Genomic DNA, 17,622 nt, shown 5'->3' with positions numbered 1-17,622 from the left:
TACTCTTCTAACCTCTCCTTCAACCAATATCCCAGCAGCCAAAATAACATTCCAGGTCTTTGTGATCCCTCACCAGGGTGCTAAAAGAACAAAGAGGCCTTGCACCAGGAAGTTGATAAACTAGAGGTATTTCAGACCAGTGAAGTTCAATGCTGAGGAGACCCCATGGAGAATAGCCTACCTGTCTCCCACCCCCAGTTTTATATTAGTGGAGCTCAAGCACCCCTCATGATAGCAACTGTGGCTCTGCATTCTTTCAGCTACGTAGGCACCACACCATTTAATGCTGTTAAGGTCAAATCCAATACCCCACATTGTACTTCATTCTTAATAGGTAGCCAGTAAAGACAGAAAAGTTTTGGTGTCATTTGCTCCCAGAATACCACCTGTAACAAATGAGCTGCTGGTTTCTGCATCATCTGCAAGTTCTAGGTAGCTTTAAGGTCCTACTCCTGTGATGATGCACACGTCACACAAATGGCAGTGAACTCCCTCAGTCAGAGGGGGCAATCTTACCTGTGCCGTCTCTTCTGGCTGTTTTTCCAGCCAATCAAATCACCTCTGTCTTCTCTGAATTGGGTCTTAATTAGCTAGCTCTCATTCATGCCCATGCTCTGCTCCAAACATAATTAATCCTCTCATGCTACCATTCTTTTCTAATGTCACTACTGTAAAATGGGCATAGTAATACTTACCGCAATAGAGAGTCATGAAAAACAATTCATGAAATGTTAGATACAATGGCTGCCATTCATTTACCAACAGCTGCTATACAGTTGCCATTGTGATGTCCTATTTTAAGTGTAAGAAACTAGTGCAATGTCTCAGATGTTAGTAAATGCTGTTTTCTTTAATGGTGACCGCAGTTAATGCTAAGTCATATTAGATCTATATCATAACACAATTGGAAGGTATTGTGATGCTACAGTATTATACATGCCAAGAATAATACATAAACTTCATTCTTACTGAGCCTACTGTGTCTGAAAGAGCCTTGTGCACCTTAGCAAACTGCACAACACCCGTTTAAGTATCTAGAGTTTCATTTCCTCAAATCTAACCATTTTTATTTGCATAAATATTTTTGTATCAATTGCTACATGAGATTAGAAAGGCATAATAGTATGAATGATCATCTAGTAGGGTAAAATCTATGGACTCATACTCTCTTCCTCAGAAAAGCAGAAAGAAGTATCTGTGTTCCCCGCACCCTTTAAATATGTGTTGTCTCTATCTTTAAAATTAGCTCTACAGTGTAACATCACTATATGATGTCTTTGCCAGCAAATGTAGTTTGACCTATTTTTAGTTACTTGATCTATTTAGTTTGTTGGAGTCCAAGCAAATACATCATACGGTCATGTTCATGTAAGAATTGAGTAGGCTTATGTCATTTCCTCAGGTTGATATATTGCTGGTATGCACCATAAACTTAGCATTGGGGGTTTACAGAATAGAATAAAGAAAGAATAAAACAAATATAACGTTTGATCTGGCTGCTTTGTGGAGTATCATTCAGATCTATGTTCTCAAAGGGTGGTCTGGGGATTACTGGAGGTCTGTGAGCACTTCCAAGTAGTCAGCAGAGCTCCTGCTTTCATAGTGGTGAACCAGCTGTCAATCTGAAGCAGGGATGCTTCTAACTGTAGCTCCATCCAGGACTCTTTCAGGATTTCCAGAGGCATGTTTTTAACCATTAAACTTGGGAGGGGAAGCCCCTCTTTGCACATCTGTAGTTGCTTCATATCTTTTTTTGTCATTGTTGTTGCAAATGCAGCCATGGTCTGATTTGTAGTGTATAGTAAAAGTAGAAGGGTAGGAAAAACACAGTATAAAATAAATGAAAGAGGGTAGTGCAGTGTGAGCTGCAAAGAACAAGGGGAGATTTAATAAAAATGAAGTCCTACACACAAGAAGAGGAAAAGGCCCCAAGACCACAGGAAAGACATAAAATAGGGAAATCAACCAAGATGGCCACCTATTGTATGAGAGAGTTAATTTTAATTTGGTCTGTGGTACTTTGCTGATACTCTCTTTCCATGTAAGCAAAGGCTGTATTTGACAAAGAGAAGGTATGAAATAAGGAGTTTGAGGCTGAGAGAGACGTCCATGAAAGAATCTTTATCTTCCACATTAAAATGCTGAAGAAACACTGATTCAGAAACTCCATTTCAAATCTCCAGTAGCCTATCAAAATTTAGTATAAATGAATATCCTGTGCTGCATGTATTTTGTCCAACACAAAACATTTTAATATTACTCCTCAGAGGTCTGGTCTTGAGAGGTGCTGAGCAGGCTTCAAATTCCATGTATTCAGCTCCAAAATCCAAACCCAGTATAGTCCTGAATTAAATAGAACCTCCAGCTCCGAGCTGGACCCTTTCATTCTTTGTTTTACACATTCGCAATCTGATATTTAGCTTACAGATTTGCATTGATCATTACATTTTATTAGTTTTGTCAGTGGCCTTGTGTCCCAGGCCTATTATGCAATCAGTCTCTTCTTGCCTCCTGGAAACTGAAGGTCAGGAGTAGAATTGTCATGACAATGCATAAAATGGTTACAGCACGAATCTACCATATCCAATCTATATCTCATAGCCATCCAGGAGACACACAGTGCATCTTCTCTCGTTAGTAGATATGCAAGAAAAAAAAATCAGCTCTTAAAGAAAAAAACTCAGTTTATAGACAATCACAGAATTGGAATCAGAGGAAGTTCATTTAAAATAATAATTAGCATGAATTTTGGAGCTTTCCATAAGCTCTGTTTTCACTTCAGTTTTGTTTACCAATTTTTAACAAGTAAAAGATCAAACAAAAGCAAAACACTAATGGAGACAAATTATGCTTTCTGTGTAGTCCTGCGTGAAAGCATTAGACAGTTGCATTCCAGCACTCATGTACTATCACATAGAAATTGGCAGAAAAACAAGCATGACGATAGTATAGGGGTTTTTTTCATCAGTAATAATAGGATGCACTTTAACAGCCTTTTTCCATTTTCTCATCTCAAAAGCACATTACAGATACTATGCTTGAGGTAGGTGAGGGATGTGTATGAAACAGTTAATCCACGACTAGACTGGAAAACAACAGCCACTTAGCACAGCAACAAAGCATAGCTATTTAGGACAGGAAGTACAGTCGCCAGGGCCATATGTACAAGGTAATTATGTAGATATAAAAATGGCCAAATCATTTCCTCTTCTGTGAAGGTGCAACATGAATCCCTGTTAGTACCACATAATCACTCACCCTGCTGTTGAGGGCGGCTGGTGTAAAATAAATGGGAGAGATTAGTGCAGTGTGCAGGCAGATGGTGAGGAAGAGAATGAAACAGCAGTCTCTCCCAAAGTCAGCCACTTCATTATGCTCCCCGTCCAATCCCCAATGGAGTCAAAGGAAGTCTTCCTACTGACTTCAGTGGGGGTTGGATCAGGCCCTAACAAAGGAGGAATGGGACTAGTCAATGGGAATAGAGCTCTTATTTATCTCTCCAGGAGGAAGAGTTCATAACTCTGTTTCTGCCGAGCTCTTAGGCCCAGCAGGATGCAGTTTCCAACATTCTTGCTCCTGCAAAGTTCCCTATTCCTCCCCTGATAAACACCCTCCCCTTAGCTTTAATCCCATCCCTGACACTGACTTCCATTATGTCCTTGGGCAAGTCACATAACCTCTCTCCACATCAGTTTTCCCATCTATAGAACGAGGTATATTTACCCTCTTTGCGGGGGGCGGGGGATGTGTGTGTTGTGAAAATTAAAGTTTTGAAAAGACTTTGAAGATAAAAACATCACAAAAGTGCTTTGCTATTATTATTGCTATTTGCAAGGGGGCAATAAATCCCGATTTAGGCACTTGAATGTTGATTTTGGCACCTAATCCTAGTTTATATGAGAATTTATGTGTCTCACAGTAACTCACTATAACCACCAAGTTTGAAAATTTGGGCCAAGATAGTTATTTTCTTGTTGTGAAATCTGCTTGCTAACTGTAAGACATATAGAAGGAGAGAGAAAACAAGAGAGATAGTTTTGGCTGACCCACGTTGTTAAGCATGCATAAATAATAGCTAATATATTTTGGGAATAACTATTTTCCCTGATGCATGACCCCAGCTTTTTCTCCTCTTCCAAATTTTCAACTGATTTTCTGCGTTGAGAAAAAACCCACCGATATGTCAAGAAACTGTATGAGTTTTAACTTGCTTACTTTTCCTCCTCATAGCTCTGTGGGAGTGAGGGTGAAATAGGCAAGGAGTTCAGCTCTGTAAATATGTGGGTTGTAGCCTGATTCTTTAATGGATAATAATTGTATTAGTTGCCAATGAATACTAGTTTAATGTGCTGGTGGTAATAGGGTTCTAGTCCCGGAATCAGACACAACAGAATTAAAACTAACAAATACACTATCATGTAGGGAACTCTAGGGTATATGGCAAAAACACTCAAATGAGAGCAAAGCAAAGCCTTAGCCACTTTTATTAACACCATTAGTAAAGACAAGAAAGCTCCAAACTACATAAAAAAATAGTAGGCATAGAGTGTTAGGGATATATTTGGTATCATTTGTTGCATGTGCTCATATACTCACACCCCTCCTTGGTGTGGTGAGAGACAAAGGATCAGCCGTGCCCCTGGCATCTCAAATGAGTCTGATAGTCCAGAATCCAGTGCACAAAGGGTCAGTGGTAGATGTTGACAATGAAGAGCTGAAGGGTCAAAGAGAGAAAGCTTTCTCACAGCTATATGGTGGCCTGGCCTATTATAGAGCCTGGGGACTATCGTGAATATTCATTCAGATGCCCAGCCTCCCATGTCCATATCTAACTTCCTCACCCTATAATACTGTGGTGCCTTTATCCTATAGGTTAACATATTAATGCTTTTTAGCTCATTACCATATACATCAACTGTTGCTAAAGCACGTTTATGGTTAAATATCTACCAATGACTTTATTTTAAAGTTTCCAAGCCTAGGAACAGTTCAGCATTCCTGTGGCTGCCTGTGTACCAACTCCCCTCTTATGCAAGCTTTTCCCAATTCCCCAAAATCTAGGGTAAATGTTGGGACATTTTATCTATGCTCCACCTAATTTAACTACTTGATTTGTGGTTGCAGTACTATGTTTTGTGATGAATGCAGCCAAATAATCAATGTAGATGTAATTTCTCTGTTCTAAAATCAATTACTATAACTTAATTGAAGTGCCAGTAATGATTTCAAGTTTTACAGTATGTCCAAGTGTTATTTATTGCAAAAGAATGAATATGAGTATTTAATAAAGTTTGTAAAATATGAACATATTTCAGGCCCTGGAGGATTCCTTTGTGAATGGAGGTTTGTAGAAAGAAATGGCCAATTAAATGTACAGATTTTGTAGAAATAATGAATCTCCAGTCAAGATATTTTTAATGGCAACTTCTCTTGGGTAGATCTTTCTCTTGTCCCCTTCACCAGTGCCTGAGAAATGAAAAATATCTTTAGTTTATTAGCTGAAATGTAGAGAGGGAGTAACAGTTATTCCAGTGATTGCTGGGTAAAAAAGAAATTAGGTCCTGTTTATTATTATTTTTTCTACTGTGAAGAGATTATAACAGGTTAAAAGGGTTGAAGTCAACACCTGGTCATGAATGGCCTTCAATAAGGGAGAAGTAAAATTAAAATGAAATACAGTATCTCATATTGCAACCTGCACCTTGGTGTCCGTGCTCTCTTCCTCATTAACCAACTTCTCTCCGTGGCACCATCATTAAATTATGCTTCTCTGCTTGTCAGTATGATGCGTACTTTCTAATTGAGCACTTATGGAAGTTGCAATAGGACAAAAATAATTAATTTAAACTTTCTTTGTTCTCCCTTGAATTCCTGGAGGGAAAAAATAATAGGAAAAGTACAGGTCTAAAAAGAGGGAGAAAATATATGGGGGCATATTCTCTGGTACTCTCTGGCTGCTTTGTACCACTGTAGAGTGGCCCATCTAGGGTGTTTTTACAAATCCTCCCCCAAAACACTAGAAAGGTTGTAACACAAAACATTAATTTATTAAAATATTTCTTAGGCCTTGATCCTGCAACAACTTACTCGTGTTTATCTTTACATGCTGTGAATAGATTTCACTGAAGCCAAAACTATGCACATGTGTAAAGTCTTTGCAGCATCAAGTTCTTAATATATGGCTCAATAACCTAACAGTCATACCATTTCAACTATTCTCCATGTACACTGAGAGCCTGCTGCAAAGCCTATTAAAGTCAGTGGGAGTCTTTGATAGACTTTGGATCAGGCCTTGAGCAAGGGGAAAATCTGTTAGGAATTTTCATTGAGAAAATATAATGGGCAAGTGCAAGAAAACCTACTTAATTTCTAGTGTTCCTCTTCCCTTGCCTGTCCCCATGCCCTTCCCATACTCACAAACTTTATAAATAACTAAAAGGCATTTAAATCACATTTTGGTCTGCAAAATTTCAATTTAAGTATGAAAGAAGTATTGTAGCCCTGGAAAAACACCTACGACCACTAAGCTCTCTCCTTCCTGTTCGAAATTTGAAAAGATCCATAGTAAATGTTTTTCAAAATGGATAAACATTTGCACTTACAGTGTAAGGCTTTACACACCAAGTTTCAGCTCCAAATGAACCCTTATAAACAAGATTTAAAATTCTAAAAATAGGGGCCTATAAAGGAAATTGTGAGATTACAAAGGCCAATGAAAACATCTGTTCAATTTGTGGAAGCATTCCAAAAAACCCAAACAAAATATTAAGCTGCATAAGGAATGGGATAGAAAATAATACTCAGAATATTATAATGTCATTATATAGGTCAATGGTACACCTATTCCTAAACTACTGTGTTCATCCTATGACAGAAAAAAATAAGAAATAGAAGAATCCCAGAGATGAGGGATGAAAATGATTTAGTCTACATCGCAAATGAAGGTGTGATTGTAACACGGATAGCCAGTGCAGGTAACAGTAGCAGTGAAGACATAGTGACACAGACTTTAGTGTGTGACTTTACCTGAGTAGATACCCAGAGTCTCTGGCAGGCTTGTACTGGGTGGCTACAGGTGATGATCTGTGCCAGCTAAATTCAAGCTGGCATGGGTATGCCTATCTGTGCTACAATCACACTTTCACTTGCTGTGTACTCATAACCCGAGCTGCATGGAGAAACTTTCACATGACAGACTAAAAGATTTAATTTGGAGAGGAAATGAACAATTAGAGATCTGATAGAGTTCTATAAAATAATAGGCACAGAGAAAATCAGGAGGGAGTCCTATTTACCCTGTCCCATAATACAAGAACAAGGGGGCATCCAAATGAAATGGAAAGGCAATACACTACAACTGATAGAGGGAAATGGTTTTACACAAAGTATCATTAATTCTTGCCACAAGATATTATGGAGTCAAAAAGCTTAGCAGGCTTTGAAAATGATTAGACTAGATCAATATCTGGGCTGACTCAAGATGGCAATTTCACTGTTCCTATATAAAACTAAAATTAAGTGCAAAACTAGATCAGAAATTTTTATGCAATCAAACCTTCTTATGTAATTTGTCTCTCCTGAGCTCAAATTCTATATGACCTAGGAGAGGAAAATGTAATGAAAATTAAGCTGGGGCCTAATGATGTCTTTTCAGATAGCATCCTACTTGTTATCGGAGGGCATAAATAAAGAGAGGAACCTCTTCATCCCACAAATTAGAGATATCACAGAGTCTCAGCTCTTCTTAGACATCATTTACATCTTGTCTCCAAAAGTAATTGCTCTGGACTGCCAAGAGTTAAGAAAGGGGCCTGCATAGTATTGTGATTCTACTTGTTTCCTAAGAAGAGGATGGTAGCCTTGCGATCCAGCCTAAGCAATGAGAAGCTTGTAGCTGCACTACTCTGGGAACAGGGCAGGAGCCAAACTCTGGCTCTGACAGCCACAATCTAGTTTCTACTTTCTTCTTGCTCTAGATGAAGAAATAATCCTTTTGCTGGCCCCGTTTATTTCCCATTCTGCACTGACCATCATGTAAAAGAGTTGGAGTCAAAGCTTTGTCCACTCCCCCACTCCTGACTGCCCATTCTCAGGCCACCTACACAGAAGGAGGATTAGCAACTACTGGTTGATTCCCCCCTTCCCTGCATACTTTTCCCTTTACACAGGCTTTGGTGATGCAAGTTGCTATACAGAGGACTTGCCTTTCTGATCTAGCTTAGAAATGCCATCAGGATTCAAAGGTACATATTTACTTTGATTTCCTAGAGACTTCTTTGCTGAGTTAAAGGCTGCCTTGTCTCTTTAAAGCTGGAAGGAGCAATCTTTGGGAAAAATGTTCCTTAATTCTAGTTCCCCCTTCCTGCAAATTTCCCCAGTACTCTTATCTTGTCACAGTAATTATGAAGGTCACACTCGCTAGCTGGTTCTCTGTTTAACATTCTTTTCTGTTTCTGAATGCTATGGAGACTGGGGGGAGTCTGGGGTAGGCTCAGATGTTTCAGACAGGGAAGAGCGGAGACACAGAAACATAGTTTTTAGCTGAAAATTCTCATTTTAATGTGTTAACAGAATGGATGGTGTCATTCACAAGGCACCCATAATTTTCACTCCTTATAATATTAATTATTCAGTTAACTAACGAAAAACAGAATGTAGCTGAGTTTGTTAATCTATGAGGAAGCACCTGGAAAATTGAGCTATTGGTACAAGAACAGCTATTTTTTATGCTTTATAGGTTAGTACATTAACTATTCCACAAAATTTGATTTCTCAAGAATGGTCAGCTCTGCAATGGAGAGCTTGTTTTCATTATTGCTCCATAATCCAAACCTTTCCCTGTAGTGTGCTTGCCTGCCTTGGGGTTTGTCAGCAGAGTATTCTGTTCTGCTCCATTGTTTTTTTCCAGTTATACCACATCTTCTTCAAACATTCCCCTTCCTCCCATACAAATTATATTCCCTTTGATCATACCAGAGGTCATTATTTCAATAGTTTATTCTTAAAGTCCCATTACTAGTACTGTTTTATGATGGCAAATAGTTGACTTAAAGTTGTATACTTTAATTTTGAGCACTCTGTTCTGCTATGATTTGACATGTACCTGAGAGCTAATATATTTCAGCCAGACTCCCTTAAACCTCTGAAGTTTAGCATTCCACCCATAGTGTATGGAAATCAAGAGTATAAAAAATGTGAGCCTGTCAAGTTAAGTTTCTGCTTATTACATTAGCATTGGGATGTCGCTTTACAGTCTGATTAGGATGGTTTTTATTTTACCAGCTAGGATAATTCATCTCTTCCTCACTAGTTGAAGCATGACTTCTAATGCCAGTTACATCTATTACCATGCCTTCTGGTATACTGGAATTCACCTGACCGTATTTACTCTTTTCATTGCAGTGTTGTTGTAGCTATATTGGTCCCAGTATCGGAGAAAAGATAGGAGAGGTAATATCTTTTATTGGGCCAAATTCTGTTGGTGGAAGGTACAAGCTTTGGAGCCTCACTCTGAGTCTAACCTCATGTACCATGTCTCTCTCACATTTACTCTTCATTTTGATATGTAAAGTCATGAGCACTGGTATTAAAAATGCCACTGATTTAAAAAAAAATTCTAAATCTGAAAAGGGGAGGGGGGAAAAAAGGAAATATACTTCTGAAATTAGAGGTTTCAGTTGTTTCCAAAGTCAAGTCAAGCATATTGTGATACATTGCCTAATTACTATCCATCCATTATTAATGTGCAATTTTCCACAACCACCTTGTGGGAAGAACAATTAAAAAGTAAAAGTGTATAAAACTAAGTTCTCAAATATTATTTTAACCCATTTTCTTACAATCCAGCAATAATAACCATATAGGCTGTAATTCCCATTCAAATAATACAGGCTGGAATCCATTTTAAAGCTTGTCCTTGCTTTCTGCACAATCATGAACCAATTTTACTTTATCAGAATAGCATTACTGCACTATCACCAGACTTGCTTTGATTTATGGCTCATTATTATATAGGGGTAACATTGAGATATTTCTCACTGCTCTTTCAAATTGGAGTAACTTTGGGCCAATGGAGTTTACACCAGGAATGTCACAAAAACATCAGCAGTAATACAAACAAATTCTATTCAGCAATGGAGGAATTAATCTGAGCTGAATCACACCCACACATGGTAAAACAAGGGGGAGGGAGCTACTGGGGAGGAAAACTCAACGAAGAATCTCATCAAGGCGTTTACTTGCACAATTTTCTCCCACCAGCCCTTCCCACACACACACATGCACACACACACACACCAGAACAGGCTGGGAATCTGCTTCCAAGCCTCATGGAGAACACAAGGCCCGGTCCTCCTTGCTGCATCTGGGACCTAAGCTCCCCTAACTCCATTCCCCAACTGTGGCTGCATCTGCTTTAAAGCACTTGGGTGGTTCCGACTGGAACTACATTACCAAGTCTGAGGAAACTCGATGGGAGTAGGTGAGGGACGAACACATGGCAACCCTCAGTTCAACTCTTCCATTGGTGCAGATTTTAATCTATGGAGTTCTCTGCGGGATCCTGAGATGGGCAGGGGCATCCCTTATGTGTTTGGATCGTCCCCTCGATGCCTGGATGTGAGGGTGCAATCTGGTTTTTTTTTAGAAGCCAATCCCGCAAAGTTCTGCTCTCAATTCCCACTGAAGTTAGGTGTTAGCACCTTGCAGGATTGGACCACAATGAGGAAAACAGCATGTTTTTTTAAAAGAAACTCTCAGCAGCTCTTATGCTATTTGTTGGGAGCAGAGAAGAGATGAAAGTGAGCTGAATAATTTTTGCTACTGGGAATTGTATCTGGGGAAAGTCTAGAGGGGCCCTGCAGCATTTTCAGATTTGTAGCTCATGCTGTTTTGTTGTTTCAAACTTTATTATATCAAAGGTGAATTTGAAACCTGTCTGGCTTATTCAAAATATAGTGTCCTTTAAGTGAATATAGCAAGGACCAGAGATAGGCTTGAGGAAAGAGGAGAGTTCCCATCATGGGAGCAAAACTGTGTTTTAGGGGATAATCTCTTAAGATACAATATAATGAAAGCCAATAAATGGAGAAGATAAAATGTTCAAACTGAGTAAGTGACTGAGGAGCCTCAGTGTTGTTTTCAAAGTGACATAGGCATTTGTGAGCCTAAATCCTATTAGTAGCCCCTCTCCTCAGATGTAGCTCAAGCCTCTCCCTGGTGCTTGCTACTTGAAGTGGCTTCTCCCCCCTCCTCTCCTGGGTTGGGTCCTGAGTTCTTTTTTGTGATGCATGGTGCCTCCAACCCAGGTTATTCCTCACGTTATCTCATCCACCATCTCACCTGTTGCTATTCCTTGGGAAAAATGAATACTGCTACCACTGCTGGCAAGGAGGATAAAATCTAGTATGTACATCAACACAAACCCCAGCAAAGAAATGACACACCCAAAAATATCAATATAACAAATGGGGACTTTACTGGAAGCAGGAAAATAGGATCTGGGGAAGGTGCCTGCTACCTCTCAGCCTACCATTGCTTCCTTAGTCCAGCCAGCCTTGCAGCTTCATCCACAGCTACACTTCTCTGTACCCATGAAGTGCCCTCTGTGTGGCAAGAAGGGTACACTGCAGAAGAGGCAGCTGACTCACCTTTCCATGTGCAAGGAGTATAACTAGCACACGGAGGTTCCCTCACCTCACAGATAAAAGGATATGACTGGGCCATGAGTAACAAGCCTCAAATCCTGCCTAGTATGTTTCATAGTGTAATAGTGGGCAGGGCATTGTTATTTCTTTCTCTTCCGCATTGCTCTACTCCCCTCCTTTCTAAATGAATGTGCAGGTGGCTGACGGCTGCCTCTCTTTTTGATAATGTATTCTTTTTCTTTACCCAGGGAATGGAAACATGAGTTATCTTCCTATCTGACATTTGCATATTCATTAAACATTTCATTAAACTATTTCAGGGTGTTTTTAATGTTCTTTCACTGACAGCTTGAGATGAACCTATCATATCTATGACTGACTACAAAGGGAGTGACCACCCCCGCCCCCCCAGAGTAAAGTGGAACAATGTCAGGGACAGAAGGATGAACTTCTAATACACAATTTAACATTGTGAGCTATCTTGCCGTTGTTTCAAAATTTCTTTCAAATATTTGCATATGCAGTGGCACCAAAATTATCTTCCCTAGCAAACAGACATAATAGGAATGTGCACATGTCCTGACATTCACATTCAGATTTGTATTCATGGCTCTGATATTAAGATTTATTATATATTTGTATTCAGAAACTGCGTGATTAGCAAATTAGCACAAAACCAAGACAAATAACAGGAGGAACATAAACCAGAGGATTAACTCTTTTTAAAAATCTGACATACAACCCTCTGCTGAAGTCTTCATATTCGGGAATATTGTCCTATTGAATAAAGTGGGTTATAACAAACAATCCCGGATTTTTAGGGCAGCTATGACAGCTAAATGGCTAATCCTTTCAAAGGGAAAGCAAAAATTCACCCTACTATGGAGCAAAAGATTAGAAATTAATTAGATTTGGGCAATTTAAAAAGATTCTCCTTTTACAGATATTGAACAGCAACACACAGCGATCATGGTCATGTCTGAAATTCTTTTCTGGAATGTCATGTGGAAGATGACAGAACTTAGGATAGCAATAGAACTTCCTTACTTCACTCAAATACCAATTGACTGACTTTTATTTTCTCAGGTAAGCTGGATATGTAATTGTAATTATTTCAACTTCTACAGACAGGATAGTGTACATTATTTTATAGCAACCCAAAGCTTGCTTTTTATTAAACAGAAAATAGCAAAAGACATGCTTCTAACAGCTCTGCCTATAATAATAGTAATAAAACAGATAAATGAATTATTAGATGCTTATATATAATATTAATGAAGACATGATTATTGGGATAAGTTGTCGTAGCTAGATTTTTTTCCTAGTGAGACTTAATGACTATGAATTGAGATGACCCTGCTGTAAGCTTTAGAACTTGTATGAACTTGTTATTTCCTACCTCAGTTAAAATATGCAAAATGTTAAGCAGTCAAAGGTCCATAAAAACCATATTTTATGGTAGACTTTACCCTAGTTCTTCACCACATTTCTAATTTTGTCTAAAAGCATTAATACTACATTGTGGGAAGTAATTTTCAGCAGTATCAGACAGCGAATAAGATTATTTTAAGAATAATTCATTAAAATACTGCAAAGTCATGCTTAACACACTTTGCCAAGAAAATGCATCTGAGGAGGTCACCCAGGTCTCCTGAAGCTGGGTTGCTCCAAAGGGTGGAGTGGTCCCCAGTGTAATTTAGAGAGCCCTGAGGACTTGTCCTATGTTACAGAAGCTTCCCTGAGCTACCCTGTGTGCCACAAAACTGTCCAGACTGTACACAATGCTGTGTTCTGCAGCCACACTCTCTCCTACCCTGGCATCCCCCAAGCCTTGATATGTTAAAGGGTCCTCAGAAGCCAGACTTACAGTTGTCTTCCATAGTGACTGTGCTGGATGAACGCTCCCATGGTGTGATTTGGAGCTTGTAGTACACCTTTTGGTGCTCTGGCCCTTTTGCCCACCCCATAGCTTTAAAGGGCTGGAGTGGAGTTGAGGAACTCACCCTATAGCTTTAAAGAGGTAATATATTTTTGAGTTCAGCATTGTATTTTATCTTTTTTGTTATTATTGTGCTATGCAGGTTCTTTTACATTATGCATTACTGTGGCATCTATGAACCTTCCAGAATTAGGAAATTAAACAAGGTTTTATTGTCATTTTTGAAAAAAATGGTTAGAGAACAATAGATCAATTTCTAAATTTACTCATTTTAGATGCAAGAAATTGCTTTTTGCTTTAGAAAGAATTTGCTCTTTCAGTTTTTCTGATTCTCTTTTGTCTCCTGCCAAGCTTAAGATAATTAGAGACCAAAAGCATGGTAATACAAAATCTCTTTTTTGCTTCTCAGATTAAAAATAAGAAAGATAATCTTGTAAATTGGGATGCGAATTCTGCTATTGATCAAACAGATTATTACATTTTTGAGATGACTGACTGCCATATCTATTCAATGGTTATTCTTATGCCAATCTAATAATTACTGTTTAATCAACTGTAAGAGGGTGATATATGTACATTTCTTTTAATAAATTCTCTGAGTCCAAGGCCAGAAGGGACCATTGCAATTACCTAGTCTGGCCTCCCGTGTAACACAGGCCAAAGAATTTACCCATAATAATTCTTAGAGCTGATCTTTTTTTTTTTTTTAATCTAATCTTGATTTAAAAATTGTCAGTGATGGAATCCACCTTGAGCCTTTGTAAGTTGTTCCAATGGTTAATTACTCTTGCTGTTAAAAATATATGCCTTGTTTCCAGTCTGACGTTGTCTAGCTTCAACTTCCAGCCATTGGATCGTGCTATATTGTTCTTTCTTCAAGATATTTTTCCAGGATTAAATTTCCAGATGTAGGTATAAGTTGTTGCTTTTTATGATTTTTTCACAGAAGTTTTGTCTTTTGTTAAGAATTAATGACATAATTAGTACAAAATGGTAAAATAATATTGAAACAATAGAGTAACAATAAGACTTTTATACTGTATTTCTGCTGCATGTTTTAATAGCCATCTTCTTTTGCAAAAAAAGCTCAGAGCATATCAAGAACTAGGTTGATTCATGTTAAGTGACTCGATAATGAGGTCCCTTGGCCTAGTTGCCCTCAACTATGGAAGGAAAAATTAAAGCGAGTTTAAGCAATGCAGCATTTTTGCATATTAAGAGGCTAGATAGTAGATGCCAGTGTTCAGAGTATAAAAATCAGTAATGATGTCTCTGACCACCATTATGACTATCGTTTTGGCACATGTAAGGCATCAGCAGAGCTCTCAGACAAAAGAGGTCTGTAAAAATGTAAACATGTGGAAGTATTTAAGGTACAAGAAGATGAAGGGCTTGACTTAGTCCTGATGCAGATTAGGGATTCATCGTGCTGAAGAGCAGGCTGGGGTACTGCCATATTAACCATTCCAGGATCTCTATTGGGTAGGGATAGCTTTGAAGTATGGTCAGGGTTCCATGGGATTCTTGCCCCGGGAAACCCCCCAGGTGATATGCTGAATCTGCTACTATCGTTGGGTTAAATGTACTTGGTTCTTTACCTGAAGCAGTAGAGGCTGATGCATTACACTTACCTCAACAATGTGAAATCGCCTTCTGCTAAACCATCCATCATAGGGGGTCTGTCACCTGTCTTCTGCTGGCTTCTGCTACAGAGAAACCCAATAATAAATCCAGCTGGGAGAGTTTTTACTCAGGACATTGTGCATAACATTATAAATCTGGGTCCAGAACTTCTAGGAGGACACATTCATACAATTGCTAGTGAACAGAACTTAAATCAGTACTTTTCAGGTTCATAGTTCAATGATGCAGATTTCATGACCAAACTATATACATTAGCTCAGTAAACTAAATGTATTAGTCCAATCCACATGTATGGAGGTGCTGGTACTGACTCCATTGTTGAGTTCTGTTTAAAGTATACCATGACAAATTAAAGGCAAAAAATATTTTAAAGTTCTAATGTCTCTCATAGAATAAATTTACTCTAATTGGGGCCACAAACCCTAGACTTTCTTAATCAGAAGTGCATGTTTATTGTATAACATCACTACAGGCAGGGTTAAGGTTGTTTGAGTATCTTAACTGTGCATTTCCATTCCTCAGCGTGTTTGGATTTCTTTGAGGTATAACCTTAACTCTGAATTTTCTAGGTATGTAATCCTTGGTTTTGGAATAATTACAACATCCCTGTAATGTTTTATTACCCTTAAGTTACTAATAAGTACTCTCAACCTTAACTCCATTTTAAGTTAGTTTTGTGTTATTAATAAACAGATAGTGCATTCTAACTTATACAGTATATTTAGAGAAGTTCCTCAGATTCATATCTTTGAGATCCTCCAGTAGAAGATGTTCTAGAAAAAGCAAAGGATTTTTATTATTATTATTAGAAATGGTTTTATTACATATATACCAGATATTTGTGGTGAATAAACTGTATATATTGTGCACATATGATCAACTCATCTCTCTACAATGTCCTCCACTCCATCTTCCCCAGAATAACATCTAACATTCCAGACTATTGAAAAGCTTCAAACAGCCATCATTAAATAATCATTAAAAAAAAATCAGTCTCTCTCTCCCTCCAAATATGGAGTTTCTCCCCCAATTGGTTGAAACTCAGGACAGGAAATATTCAGCCTTTGATCAATGAAATGCCTGAGGACTGATACCTCATGACTCATCAGAATTAGAATCAGGAATTTTATACCTTTTGAAAGCCACATATCCTCCCACTTCCTAAACATGTAAGTTTTTTTCCTCTAGACGCGTACTGTAGATTGCAAAATTTTAGAAGTGTAAAGTATGATATAATTATATATGGGAAAGGTATTTTAAATAATGTCTGTACCTTTCTAATAAAATGTATAGGGTATAACTTACCCTTTCTTTCAAAGCTAGTGTTACTGGACTAACAGTACCAAGTCAGACTGGATTTACAGATGAGGATACAAAAAATAGCAATTTTTTGTTAAAAAAAGTTAATTTTCTAAAACTGTTTCTCTCTAAAGTATATACTCTATATATTATACATAATGGCCTAGTAATGAATAAAGGTTTTATTGACTCTTGTTTGGAATGGTCTGCACAACTGACTCATGGCTTCAGCATCAATGAGAAATGCAGCCAAAGGACACATTAATAAAAATCATTTATACCACAACATCAGATGTTCCTTGGGTGTATGTGTATGTTCCTGTATGAATGGATCTATATAGACACTCCCTCCCCTTAGAAATAGCTTACAAACAATTTATATTTTGTAACATAATCTAGAATTCCCATATAGAAAGCTGATCCCTATTCAGAAGTAAGGTTATTGTATTCTGGTGAATGAAAGGGACATATCAAAAAACTGCATCACATCACATCTACTGCATCATGTCATTTCACCACATGCGACGTTCTCAGCAATATTTGGATATTTTCCCCTGCTATTGTGTATTGCAGAGATCTTGATTTAGTGTTCTCACTCCAGGTCCCATATGCAATAATGGGGACAGTATGTTGGGACAATATGTCCATACTGAAATATTTGCAACAAGATGCTTCAATCATTCCATATGTATCTGTTCTGATAGCTGTGGTCCTTTCCCATGAATAGGAATGTAAAAAAACTGAGCAAGATCTTTCTATCTGCTGAATTTTGTTTCAAAATCCAGTGCTATCCAAAGATGTTTCCAGAAAATGTTACATTTTTCAATAAAAGAGTCTGATATTACAGTTCCCGATGAAATGTCTCAAAACTCCATTTTGAAAAACTTTGCCTTAAATTGTAAATGTTTCACATCCCTCTATTTATTATTATCCCCCATTTTGCAAGCAGAGAAATTGAAGACCTAAGATGTTTAAGAAAATGTACCCAAGTTCACACCAAAAAAAGGAAGTAGCATTTTCAGAAATGGAACCTGCTTCTCACTGTTTCAATACCATAGTGATGAGGCCAATATATGAACCTGAACAGAATGGAAT

Source organism: Emydura macquarii, unplaced genomic scaffold (assembly GCF_026122565.2).
Source record: "Emydura macquarii macquarii isolate MOO-44397 ecotype Brisbane River unplaced genomic scaffold, CSIRO-AGI_Emac_v2 contig_499, whole genome shotgun sequence".
Lineage (NCBI taxonomy): Eukaryota > Metazoa > Chordata > Testudines > Chelidae > Emydura > Emydura macquarii.
The sequence above is the reverse complement of the archived record's forward strand: the minus strand, read 5'-3'. Positions refer to the sequence as shown.